General features: G+C 52.2%; 1 protein-coding gene across 1 annotated transcript in view; it reads left to right on the top strand.

The window, feature by feature from the left end:
* WDR45B (WD repeat domain 45B) overlaps window positions 1-12551 on the top strand; it is a 123981-nt gene that overhangs the window by 6207 nt on the left and 105223 nt on the right.

The following is a 12551-nucleotide window of genomic DNA, read 5'->3' on the forward strand; positions in this document are numbered from 1 at the left end:
TCCACCAGTGCTGGGAGAGTGTGTCAGGCCTCTCGTCTATCCACTACTCCTTGTCCACAGAATCTCCCCACACTAGTGTCGCTCCACCAGTGCTGGGAGAGTGTGTCGGGCCTCTCGTCTACCCACTACTCCTTGTCCACAGAATCTCCCCACACTAATGTCGCTCCACTAGTGCTGGGAGAGTGTGTCAGGCCTCTCGTCTACCCACTACTCCTTGTCCACAGAATCTCCCCACACTAGTGTCGCTCCACCAGAGCTGGGAGATTGTGTGAGGCCTCTCTTCTCCCCACAACTTCTTGTCCACAGAATCTCCCGACACTAGTGTCGCTCCACCAGTGCTGGGAGAGTGTGTCAGGCCTCTCGTCTATCCACTACTCCTTGTCCACAGAATCTCCACACACTAGTGTCGCTCCACCAGTGCTGGGAGAATGTGTGAGGCCTCTCTTCTCCTCACTAATTCTTGTCCACAGAATCTCCCCACGATGGAGGAGCGACAAATACTTGTGTCAGTCCACCAGCGCTGGGAGATTGTGTGAGGCCTCTCTTCTACCCACTACTCCTTGTCCACAGAATCTCCCCACACTAGTGTCACTCCACCAGTGCTGGGAGAGTGTGTCGGGCCTCTCTTCTCCCCACTACTCCTTGTCCACAGAATCTCCCCACACTAGTGTCGCTCCACCAGAGCTGGGAGATTGTGTGAGGCCTCTCTTCTCCCCACTACTCCTTGTCCACAGAATCTCCCGACACTAGTGTCGCTCCACCAGTGCTGGGAGAGTGTGTCAGGCCTCTCGTCTATCCACTACTCCTTGTCCACAGAATCTCCCCACACTAGTGTCGCTCCACCAGTGCTGGGAGAGTGTGTCAGGCCTCTCGTCTACCCACTATTCCTTGTCCACAGAATCTCCCCAGACTAGTGTCGCTCCACCAGTGCTGGGAGAGTGTGTCGGGCCTCTCGTCTACCCACTACTCCTTGTCCACAGAATCTCCCGACACTAATGTCGCTCCACCAGTGCTGGGAGATTGTGTGAGGCCTCTCTTCTCCCCACTACTCCTTGTCCACAGAATCTCCCCACACTAGTGTCGCTCCACCAGTGCTGGGAGAGTGTGTCAGGCCTCTTCTCCCCACTACTACTTGTCCACAGAATCTCCCCACACTAGTGTCACTCCACCAGTGCTGGGAGAGTGTGTCGGGCCTCTCTTCTCCCCACTACTCCTTGTCCACAGAATCTCCCCACACTAGTGTCGCTCCACCAGAGCTGGGAGATTGTGTGAGGCCTCTCTTCTACCCACTACTCCTTGTCCACAGAATCTCCCCACACTAGTGTCACTCCACCAGTGCTGGGAGAGTGTGTCGGGCCTCTCTTCTCCCCACTACTCCTTGTCCACAGAATCTCCCCACACTAGTGTCGCTCCACCAGAGCTGGGAGATTGTGTCAGGCCTCTCTTCTCCCTACTACTCCTTGTCCACAGAATCTCCCGACACTAGTGTCGCTCCACCAGTGCTGGGAGAGTGTGTCAGGCCTCTCGTCTACCCACTACTCCTTGTCCACAGAATCTCCCCACACTAGTGTCGCTCCACCAGAGCTGGGAGATTGTGTGAGGCCTCTCTTCTCCCCACTACTCCTTGTCCACAGAATCTCCCGACACTAGTGTCGCTCCACCAGTGCTGGGAGAGTGTGTCAGGCCTCTCGTCTATCCACTACTCCTTGTCCACAGAATCTCCCCACACTAGTGTCGCTCCACCAGTGCTGGGAGAGTGTGTCGGGCCTCTCGTCTACCCACTACTCCTTGTCCACAGAATCTCCCGACACTAATGTCGCTCCACCAGTGCTGGGAGAGTGTGTCGGGCCTCTCGTCTATCCACTACTCCTTGTCCACAGAATCTCCCCACACTAGTGTCGCTCCACCAGTGCTGGGAGAGTGTGTCGGGCCTCTCGTCTACCCACTACTCCTTGTCCACAGAATCGCCCCACACTAGTGTCGCTCCACCAGTGCTGGGAGAGTGTGTCGGGCCTCTCGTCTACCCACTACTCCTTGTCCACAGAATCTCCCGACACTAATGTCGCTCCACCAGTGCTGGGAGAGTGTGTCAGGTCTCTCGTCTACCCACTACTCCTTGTCCACAGAATCTCCCCACACTAGTGTCGCTCCACCAGTGCTGGGAGAGTGTGTCAGGCCTCTCGTCTACCCACTACTCCTTGTCCACAGAATCTCCCCACACTAGTGTCGCTCCACCAGTGCTGGGAGAGTGTGTCGGGCCTCTCGTCTACCCACTACTCCTTGTCCACAGAATCTCCCGACACTAATGTCGCTCCACCAGTGCTGGGAGAGTGTGTCAGGTCTCTCGTCTACCCACTACTCCTTGTCCACATAATCTCCCCACACTAGTGTCGCTCCACTAGTGCTGGAAGAGTGTGTCAGGCCTCTCGTCTACCCACTACTCCTTGTCCACAGAATCTCCCCACACTAGTGTCGCTCCACGAGCGCTGGGAGAGTGTGTCAGGCCTCTCGTCTACCCACTACTCCTTGTCCACAGAATCTCCCCACACTAATGTCGCTCCACCAGTGCTGGGAGAGTGTGTCGGGCCTCTCGTCTACCCACTACTCCTTGTCCACAGAATCTCCCGACACTAATGTCGCTCCACTAGTGCTGGGAGAGTGTGTCAGGCCTCTCGTCTACCCACTACTCCTTGTCCACAGAATCTCCCCACACTAGTGTCGCTCCACCAGAGCTGGGAGATTATGTGAGGCCTCTCTTCTCCCCACAACTCCTTGTCCACAGAATCTCCCGACACTAGTGTCGCTCCACCAGTGCTGGGAGAGTGTGTCAGGCCTCTCGTCTATCCACTACTCCTTGTCCACAGAATCTCCCCACACTAGTGTCGCTCCACCAGTGCTGGGAGAATGTGTGAGGCCTCTCTTCTACCCACTACTCCTTGTCCACAGAATCTCCCCACACTAGTGTCACTCCACCAGTGCTGGGAGAGTGTGTCGGGCCTCTCTTCTCCTCACTAATTCTTGTCCACAGAATCTCCCCACGATGGAGGAGCGACAAATACTTGTGTCAGTCCACCAGCGCTGGGAGATTGTGTGAGGCCTCTCTTCTACCCACTACTCCTTGTCCACAGAATCTCCCCACACTAGTGTCACTCCACCAGTGCTGGGAGAGTGTGTCGGGCCTCTCTTCTCCCCACTACTCCTTGTCCACAGAATCTCCCCACACTAGTGTCGCTCCACCAGTGCTGGGAGAGTGTGTCAGGCCTCTCTTCTCCCCACTACTCCTTGTCCACAGAATCTCCCCACACTAGTGTCGCTCCTCCAGAGCTGGGAGAGTGTGTCAGGCCTCTCGTCTACCCACTACTCCTTGTCCACAGAATCTCCCGACACTAGTGTCGCTCCACCAGTGCTGGTAGAGTGTGTCAGGCCTCTCGTCTATCCACTACTCCTTGTCCACAGAATCTCCCCACACTAGTGTCGCTCCACCAGTGCTGGGAGAGTGTGTCAGGCCTCTCGTCTACCCACTACTCCTTGTCCACAGAATCTCCCCACACTAGTGTCGCTCCACCATTGCTGGGAGAGTGTGTCAAGCCTCTCTTCTACCCACTACTCCTTGTCCACAGAATCTCCCCACACTAGTGTCGCTCCACCAGTGCTGGGAGAGTGTGTCAGGCCTTTCTTCTACCCACTACTCCTTGTCCACAGAATCTCCCCACACTAGTGTCGCTCCACCAGAGCTGGGAGATTGTGTGAGGCCTCTCTTCTCCCTACTACTCCTTGTCCACAGAATCTCCCGACACTAGTGTCGCTCCACCAGTGCTGGGAGAGCGTGTCAGGCCTCTCGTCTACCCACTACTCCTTGTCCACAGTATCTCCCCACATTAGTGTCGCTCCACCAGAGCTGGGAGATTGTGTGAGGCCTCTCTTCTCCCCACTACTCCTTGTCCACAGAATCTCCCGACACTAGTGTCGCTCCACCAGTGCTGGGAGAGTGTGTCAGGCCTCTCGTCTATCCACTACTCCTTGTCCACAGAATCTCCCCACACTAGTGTCGCTCCACCAGTGCTGGGAGAGTGTGTCGGGCCTCTCGTCTACCCACTACTCCTTGTCCACAGAATCTCCCGACACTAATGTCGCTCCACCAGTGCTGGGAGAGTGTGTCAGGCCTCTCGTCTATCCACTACTCCTTGTCCACAGAATCTCCCCACACTAGTGTCGCTCCACCAGTGCTGGGAGAGTGTGTCGGGCCTCTCGTCTACCCACTACTCCTTGTCCACAGAATCTCCCCACACTAGTGTCGCTCCACCAGTGCTGGGAGAGTGTGTCGGGCCTCTCGTCTACCCACTACTCCTTGTCCACAGAATCTCCCGACACTAATGTCGCTCCACCAGTGCTGGGAGAGTGTGTCAGGTCTCTCGTCTACCCACTACTCCTTGTCCACAGAATCTCCCCACACTAGTGTCGCTCCACCAGTGCTGGGAGAGTGTGTCAGGCCTCTCGTCTACCCACTACTCCTTGTCCACAGAATCTCCCCACACTAGTGTCGCTCCACGAGCGCTGGGAGAGTGTGTCAGGCCTCTCGTCTACCCACTACTCCTTGTCCACAGAATCTCCCCACACTAATGTCGCTCCACCAGTGCTGGGAGAGTGTGTCGGGCCTCTCGTCTACCCACTACTCCTTGTCCACAGAATCTCCCGACACTAATGTCGCTCCACCAGTGCTGGGAGAGTGTGTCGGGCCTCTCGTCTACCCACTACTCCTTGTCCACAGAATCTCCCCACACTAGTGTCGCTCCACCAGTGCTGGGAGAGTGTGTGAGGCCCCTCTTCTCCTCAATACACCTTGTCCACAGAATCTCCCCACGATGGAGGAGCGACAAATACTTGTGTCAGTCCACCAGCGCTGGGAGATTGTGTGAGGCCTCTCTTCTCCCCACTACTCCTTGTCCACAGAATCTCCCCACACTAGTGTCACTCCACCAGTGCTGGGAGAGTGTGTCGGGCCTCTCTTCTCCCCACTAATCCTTGTCCACAGAATCTCCCCACAATGGAGGAGCAACAAATACCTGTGTCAGTCCACCAGCGCTGGGAGATTGTGTGAGGCCTCTCTTCTCCCCACTACTCCTTGTCCACAGAATCTCCCCACACTAGTGTCGCTCCACCAGTGCTGGGAGAGTGTGTCAGGCCTCTTCTCCCCACTACTCCTTGTCCACAGAATCTCCCCACACTAGTGTCGCTCCACCAGAGCTTAGAGATTGTGTGAGGCCTCTCTTCTACCCACTACTCCTTGTCCACAGAATCTCCCCACACTAGTGTCGCTCCACAGGGCTGGGAGAGTGTGTCAAGCCTCTCTTCTCCCCACTACTCCTTGTCCACAGAATTTTCCCACACTAGTGTCGCTCCACCAGAGCTGGGAGATTGTGTGAGGCCTCTCTTCTCCCCACTACTCCTTGTCCACAGAATCTCCCGACACTAGTGTCGCTCCACCAGTGCTGGGAGAGTGTGTCAGGCCTCTCGTCTATCCACTACTCCTTGTCCACAGAATCTCCCCACACTAGTGTCGCTCCACCAGTGCTGGGAGAGTGTGTCAGGCCTCTCTTCTCCCCACTACTCCTTGTCCACAGAATCTCCCCACACTAGTGTCGCTCCACCAGAGCTGGGAGATTGTGTGAGGCCTCTCTTTTCCCCACTACTCCTTGTCCACAGAATCTCCCCACACTAGTGTCGCTCCACCAGTGCTGGGAGAGTGTGTCAGGCCTCTCTTCTCCCCACTACTCCTTGTCCACAGAATTTTCCCACACTAGTGTCGCTCCACCAGAGCTGGGAGATTGTGTGAGGCCTCTCTACTCCCCACTACTCCTTGTCCACAGAATCTCCCGACACTAGTGTCGCTCCACCAGTGCTGGGAGAGTGTGTCAGGCCTCTCGTCTATCCACTACTCCTTGTCCACAGAATCTCCCCACACTAGTGTCGCTCCACCAGTGCTGGGAGAGTGTCAGGCCTCTCGTCTATCCACTACTCCTTGTCCACAGAATCTCCCCACACTAGTGTCGCTCCACGAGTGCTGGGAGAGTGTGTCAGGCCTCTCGTCTACCCACTACTCCTTGTCCACAGAATCTCCCCACACTAATGTCGCTCCACCAGTGCTGGGAGAGTGTGTCGGGCCTCTCGTCTACCCACTACTCCTTGTCCACAGAATCTCCCGACACTAATGTCGCTCCACCAGTGCTGGGAGAGTGTGTCGGGCCTCTCGTCTACCCACTACTCCTTGTCCACAGAATCTCCCCACACTAGTGTCGCTCCACCAGTGCTGGGAGAGTGTGTGAGGCCTCTCTTCTCCTCACTACTCCTTGTCCACAGAATCTCCCCACGATGGAGGAGCGACAAATACTTGTGTCAGTCCACCAGCGCTGGGAGATTGTGTGAGGCCTCTCTTCTACCCACTACTCCTTGTCCACAGAATCTCCCCACACTAGTGTCACTCCACCAGTGCTTGGATACGTAGAACTACAGGTAACAGCACTCTGCTAGTCAATTGCGCAAAGATATAAGCAAACACTAAAAGAATAAATGCTTGGGGGTCATACTTACTGCAAATGCAGCTAGAAGCTTTTTGCGAATATAATTGATCAAAAATATTTCGGGCCCATCTACCGGTCGTCAAGGTCGCTTCTAATCAGATGGGTCCTACTCTGACATGCCTCTCCTGGGCTTACAGCCTACAATCTGGGCAAAGTAGTACCAAGCTGCATCCTACACATGCCTCTCCCAGGTTGTGAGCCTGCAGTATGGGCTGGGTAGAATACAGCTGTACAAGCTATCTAATTAAAAGCACATGGTAAATGGGCTGGTGGTGCACGGTTCAATCTCACCACCAGGGGGAGCCACTCCCCTAGTGGCAGTGACAATGGGGAAAAAATAAACGAACCAGCACCTCCACAATAAGTGAATATAAGAACGCAGGTGCACGCTACCTTGGCTAAAACACACTTGGATACGTAGAACTACAGGTAACAGCACTCTGCTAGTCAATTGCGCAAAGATATAAGCAAACACTAAAAGAATAAATGCTTGGGGGTCATACTTACTGCAAATGCAGCTAGAAGCTTTTTGCGAATATAATTGATCAAAAATATTTCGGGCCCATCTACCGGTCGTCAAGGTCGCTTCTAATCAGATGGGTCCTACTCTGACATGCCTCTCCTGGGCTTACAGCCTACAATCTGGGCAAAGTAGTACCAAGCTGCATCCTACACATGCCTCTCCCAGGTTGTGAGCCTGCAGTATGGGCTGGGTAGAATACAGCTGTACAAGCTATCTAATTAAAAGCACATGGTAAATGGGCTGGTGGTGCACGGTTCAATCTCACCACCAGGGGGAGCCACTCCCCTAGTGGCAGTGACAATGGGGAAAAAATAAACGAACCAGCACCTCCACAATAAGTGAATATAAGAACGCAGGTGCACGCTACCTTGGCTAAAACACACTTGGATACGTAGAACTACAGGTAACAGCACTCTGCTAGTCAATTGCGCAAAGATATAAGCAAACACTAAAAGAATAAATGCTTGGGGGTCATACTTACTGCAAATGCAGCTAGAAGCTTTTTGCGAATATAATTGATCAAAAATATTTCAGGCCCATCTACCGGTCGTCAAGGTCGCTTCTAATCAGATGGGTCCTACTCTGACATGCCTCTCCTGGGCTTACAGCCTACAATCTGGGCAAAGTAGTACCAAGCTGCATCCTACACATGCCTCTCCCAGGTTGTGAGCCTGCAGTATGGGCTGGGTAGAATACAGCTGTACAAGCTATCTAATTAAAAGCACATGGTAAATGGGCTGGTGGTGCACGGTTCAATCTCACCACCAGGGGGAGCCACTCCCCTAGTGGCAGTGACAATGGGGAAAAAATAAACGAACCAGCACCTCCACAATAAGTGAATATAAGAACGCAGGTGCACGCTACCTTGGCTAAAACACACTTGGATACGTAGAACTACAGGTAACAGCACTCTGCTAGTCAATTGCGCAAAGATATAAGCAAACACTAAAAGAATAAATGCTTGGGGGTCATACTTACTGCAAATGCAGCTAGAAGCTTTTTGCGAATATAATTGATCAAAAATATTTCGGGCCCATCTACCGGTCGTCAAGGTCGCTTCTAATCAGATGGGTCCTACTCTGACATGCCTCTCCTGGGCTTACAGCCTACAATCTGGGCAAAGTAGTACCAAGCTGCATCCTACACATGCCTCTCCCAGGTTGTGAGCCTGCAGTATGGGCTGGGTAGAATACAGCTGTACAAGCTATCTAATTAAAAGCACATGGTAAATGGGCTGGTGGTGCACGGTTCAATCTCACCACCAGGGGGAGCCACTCCCCTAGTGGCAGTGACAATGGGGAAAAAATAAACGAACCAGCACCTCCACAATAAGTGAATATAAGAACGCAGGTGCACGCTACCTTGGCTAAAACACACTTGGATACGTAGAACTACAGGTAACAGCACTCTGCTAGTCAATTGCGCAAAGATATAAGCAAACACTAAAAGAATAAATGCTTGGGGGTCATACTTACTGCAAATGCAGCTAGAAGCTTTTTGCGAATATAATTGATCAAAAATATTTCGGGCCCATCTACCGGTCGTCAAGGTCGCTTCTAATCAGATGGGTCCTACTCTGACATGCCTCTCCTGGGCTTACAGCCTACAATCTGGGCAAAGTAGTACCAAGCTGCATCCTACACATGCCTCTCCCAGGTTGTGAGCCTGCAGTATGGGCTGGGTAGAATACAGCTGTACAAGCTATCTAATTAAAAGCACATGGTAAATGGGCTGGTGGTGCACGGTTCAATCTCACCACCAGGGGGAGCCACTTGTACAGCTGTATTCTACCCAGCCCATACTGCAGGCTCACAACCTGGGAGAGGCATGTGTAGGATGCAGCTTGGTACTACTTTGCCCAGATTGTAGGCTGTAAGCCCAGGAGAGGCATGTCAGAGTAGGACCCATCTGATTAGAAGCGACCTTGACGACCGGTAGATGGGCCCGAAATATTTTTGATCAATTATATTCGCAAAAAGCTTCTAGCTGCATTTGCAGTAAGTATGACCCCCAAGCATTTATTCTTTTAGTGTTTGCTTATATCTTTGCGCAATTGACTAGCAGAGTGCTGTTACCTGTAGTTCTACGTATCCAAGTGTGTTTTAGCCAAGGTAGCGTGCACCTGCGTTCTTATATTCACTTATTGTGGAGGTGCTGGTTCGTTTATTTTTTCCCCATTGTCACTGCCACTAGGGGAGTGGCTCCCCCTGGTGGTGAGATTGAACCGTGCACCACCAGCCCATTTACCATGTGCTTTTAATTAGATAGCTTGTACAGCTGTATTCTACCCAGCCCATACTGCAGGCTCACAACCTGGGAGAGGCATGTGTAGGATGCAGCTTGGTACTACTTTGCCCAGATTGTAGGCTGTAAGCCCAGGAGAGGCATGTCAGAGTATGACCCATCTGATTAGAAGCGACCTTGACGACCGGTAGATGGGCCCGAAATATTTTTGATCAATTATATTCGCAAAAAGCTTCTAGCTGCATTTGCAGTAAGTATGACCCCCAAGCATTTATTCTTTTAGTGTTTGCTTATATCTTTGCGCAATTGACTAGCAGAGTGCTGTTACCTGTAGTTCTACGTATCCAAGTGTGTTTTAGCCAAGGTAGCGTGCACCTGCGTTCTTATATTCACTTATTGTGGAGGTGCTGGTTCGTTTATTTTTTCCCCATTGTCACTGCCACTAGGGGAGTGGCTCCCCCTGGTGGTGAGATTGAACCGTGCACCACCAGCCCATTTACCATGTGCTTTTAATTAGATAGCTTGTACAGCTGTATTCTACCCAGCCCATACTGCAGGCTCACAACCTGGGAGAGGCATGTGTAGGATGCAGCTTGGTACTACTTTGCCCAGATTGTAGGCTGTAAGCCCAGGAGAGGCATGTCAGAGTAGGACCCATCTGATTAGAAGCGACCTTGACGACCGGTAGATGGGCCCGAAATATTTTTGATCAATTATATTCGCAAAAAGCTTCTAGCTGCATTTGCAGTAAGTATGACCCCCAAGCATTTATTCTTTTAGTGTTTGCTTATATCTTTGCGCAATTGACTAGCAGAGTGCTGTTACCTGTAGTTCTACGTATCCAAGTGTGTTTTAGCCAAGGTAGCGTGCACCTGCGTTCTTATATTCACTTATTGTGGAGGTGCTGGTTCGTTTATTTTTTCCCCATTGTCACTGCCACTAGGGGAGTGGCTCCCCCTGGTGGTGAGATTGAACCGTGCACCACCAGCCCATTTACCATGTGCTTTTAATTAGATAGCTTGTACAGCTGTATTCTACCCAGCCCATACTGCAGGCTCACAACCTGGGAGAGGCATGTGTAGGATGCAGCTTGGTACTACTTTGCCCAGATTGTAGGCTGTAAGCCCAGGAGAGGCATGTCAGAGTAGGACCCATCTGATTAGAAGCGACCTTGACGACCGGTAGATGGGCCCGAAATATTTTTGATCAATTATATTCGCAAAAAGCTTCTAGCTGCATTTGCAGTAAGTATGACCCCCAAGCATTTATTCTTTTAGTGTTTGCTTATATCTTTGCGCAATTGACTAGCAGAGTGCTGTTACCTGTAGTTCTACGTATCCAAGTGTGTTTTAGCCAAGGTAGCGTGCACCTGCGTTCTTATATTCACTTATTGTGGAGGTGCTGGTTCGTTTATTTTTTCCCCATTGTCACTGCCACTAGGGGAGTGGCTCCCCCTGGTGGTGAGATTGAACCGTGCACCACCAGCCCATTTACCATGTGCTTTTAATTAGATAGCTTGTACAGCTGTATTCTACCCAGCCCATACTGCAGGCTCACAACCTGGGAGAGGCATGTGTAGGATGCAGCTTGGTACTACTTTGCCCAGATTGTAGGCTGTAAGCCCAGGAGAGGCATGTCAGAGTAGGACCCATCTGATTAGAAGCGACCTTGACGACCGGTAGATGGGCCCGAAATATTTTTGATCAATTATATTCGCAAAAAGCTTCTAGCTGCATTTGCAGTAAGTATGACCCCCAAGCATTTATTCTTTTAGTGTTTGCTTATATCTTTGCGCAATTGACTAGCAGAGTGCTGTTACCTGTAGTTCTACGTATCCAAGTGTGTTTTAGCCAAGGTAGCGTGCACCTGCGTTCTTATATTCACTTATTGTGGAGGTGCTGGTTCGTTTATTTATTTTTTCCCCTTTATTTTTTACTCCACCAGTGCTGGGAGAGTGTGTCGGGCCTCTCTTCTCCCCACTACTCCTTGTCCACAGAATCTCCCCACAATGGAGGAGCGACAAATACCTGTGTCAGTCCACCAGCGCTGGGAGATTGTGTGAGGCCTCTCTTCTACCCACTACTCCTTGTCCACAGAATCTCCCCACACTAGTGTCGCTCCACGAGTGCTGGGAGAGTGTGTCAGGCCTCTCGTCTACCCACTACTCCTTGTCCACAGAATCTCCCCACACTAATGTCGCTCCACCAGTGCTGGGAGAGTGTGTCGGGCCTCTCGTCTACCCACTACTCCTTGTCCACAGAATCTCCCGACACTAATGTCGCTCCACCAGTGCTGGGAGAGTGTGTCGGGCCTCTCGTCTACCCACTACTCCTTGTCCACAGAATCTCCCCACACTAGTGTCGCTCCACCAGTGCTGGGAGAGTGTGTGAGGCCTCTCTTCTCCCCACTACTCCTTGTCCACAGAATCTCCCCACAATGGAGGAGCGACAAATACCTGTGTCAGTCCACCAGCGCTGGGAGATTGTGTGAGGCCTCTCTTCTACCCACTACTCCTTGTCCACAGAATCTCCCCACACTAGTGTCGCTCCACCAGTGCTGGGAGAGTGTGTCGGGCCTCTCTTCTCCTCACTACTCCTTGTCCACAGAATCTCCACACACTAGTGTCGCTCCACCAGTGCTGGGAGAGTGTGTCGGGCCTCTCTTCTCCCCACTACTCCTTGTCCACAGAATCTCCCCACGATGGAGGAGCGACAAATGCTTGTGTCAGTCCACCAGCACTGGGAGATTGTGTGAGGCCTCGCTTCTCCCCACTACTCCTTGTCCACAGAATCTCCCCACACTAGTGTCGCTCCACCAGTGCTGGGAGAGTGTGTCAGGCCTCTCTTCTCCTCACTACTCCTTGTCCACAGAATCTCCACACACTAGTGTCACTCCACCAGTGCTGTGAGAGTGTGTCAGGCCTCTCTTCTCCCCACTGCTCCTTGTCCACAGAATCTCCCCACAATGGAGGAGCGACAAATACTTGTGTCAGTCCACCAGCGCTGGGAGATTGTGTGAGGCCTCTCTTCTACCCACTACTCCTTGTCAACAGAATCTCCACACACTAGTGTCGCTCCACCAGTGCTGTGAGAGTGTTTCAGGCCTCTCGTTTACCCACTACTCCTTGTCCACAGAATCTCCCCACAGTAGTGTCGCTCCACCAGTGCTGGGAGACTGTGTCAGGCCTCTAATCTACCCACTACTCC

Source organism: Bufo bufo, chromosome 6 (assembly GCF_905171765.1).
Source record: "Bufo bufo chromosome 6, aBufBuf1.1, whole genome shotgun sequence".
NCBI classification, from domain to species: Eukaryota; Metazoa; Chordata; class Amphibia; order Anura; family Bufonidae; genus Bufo; species Bufo bufo.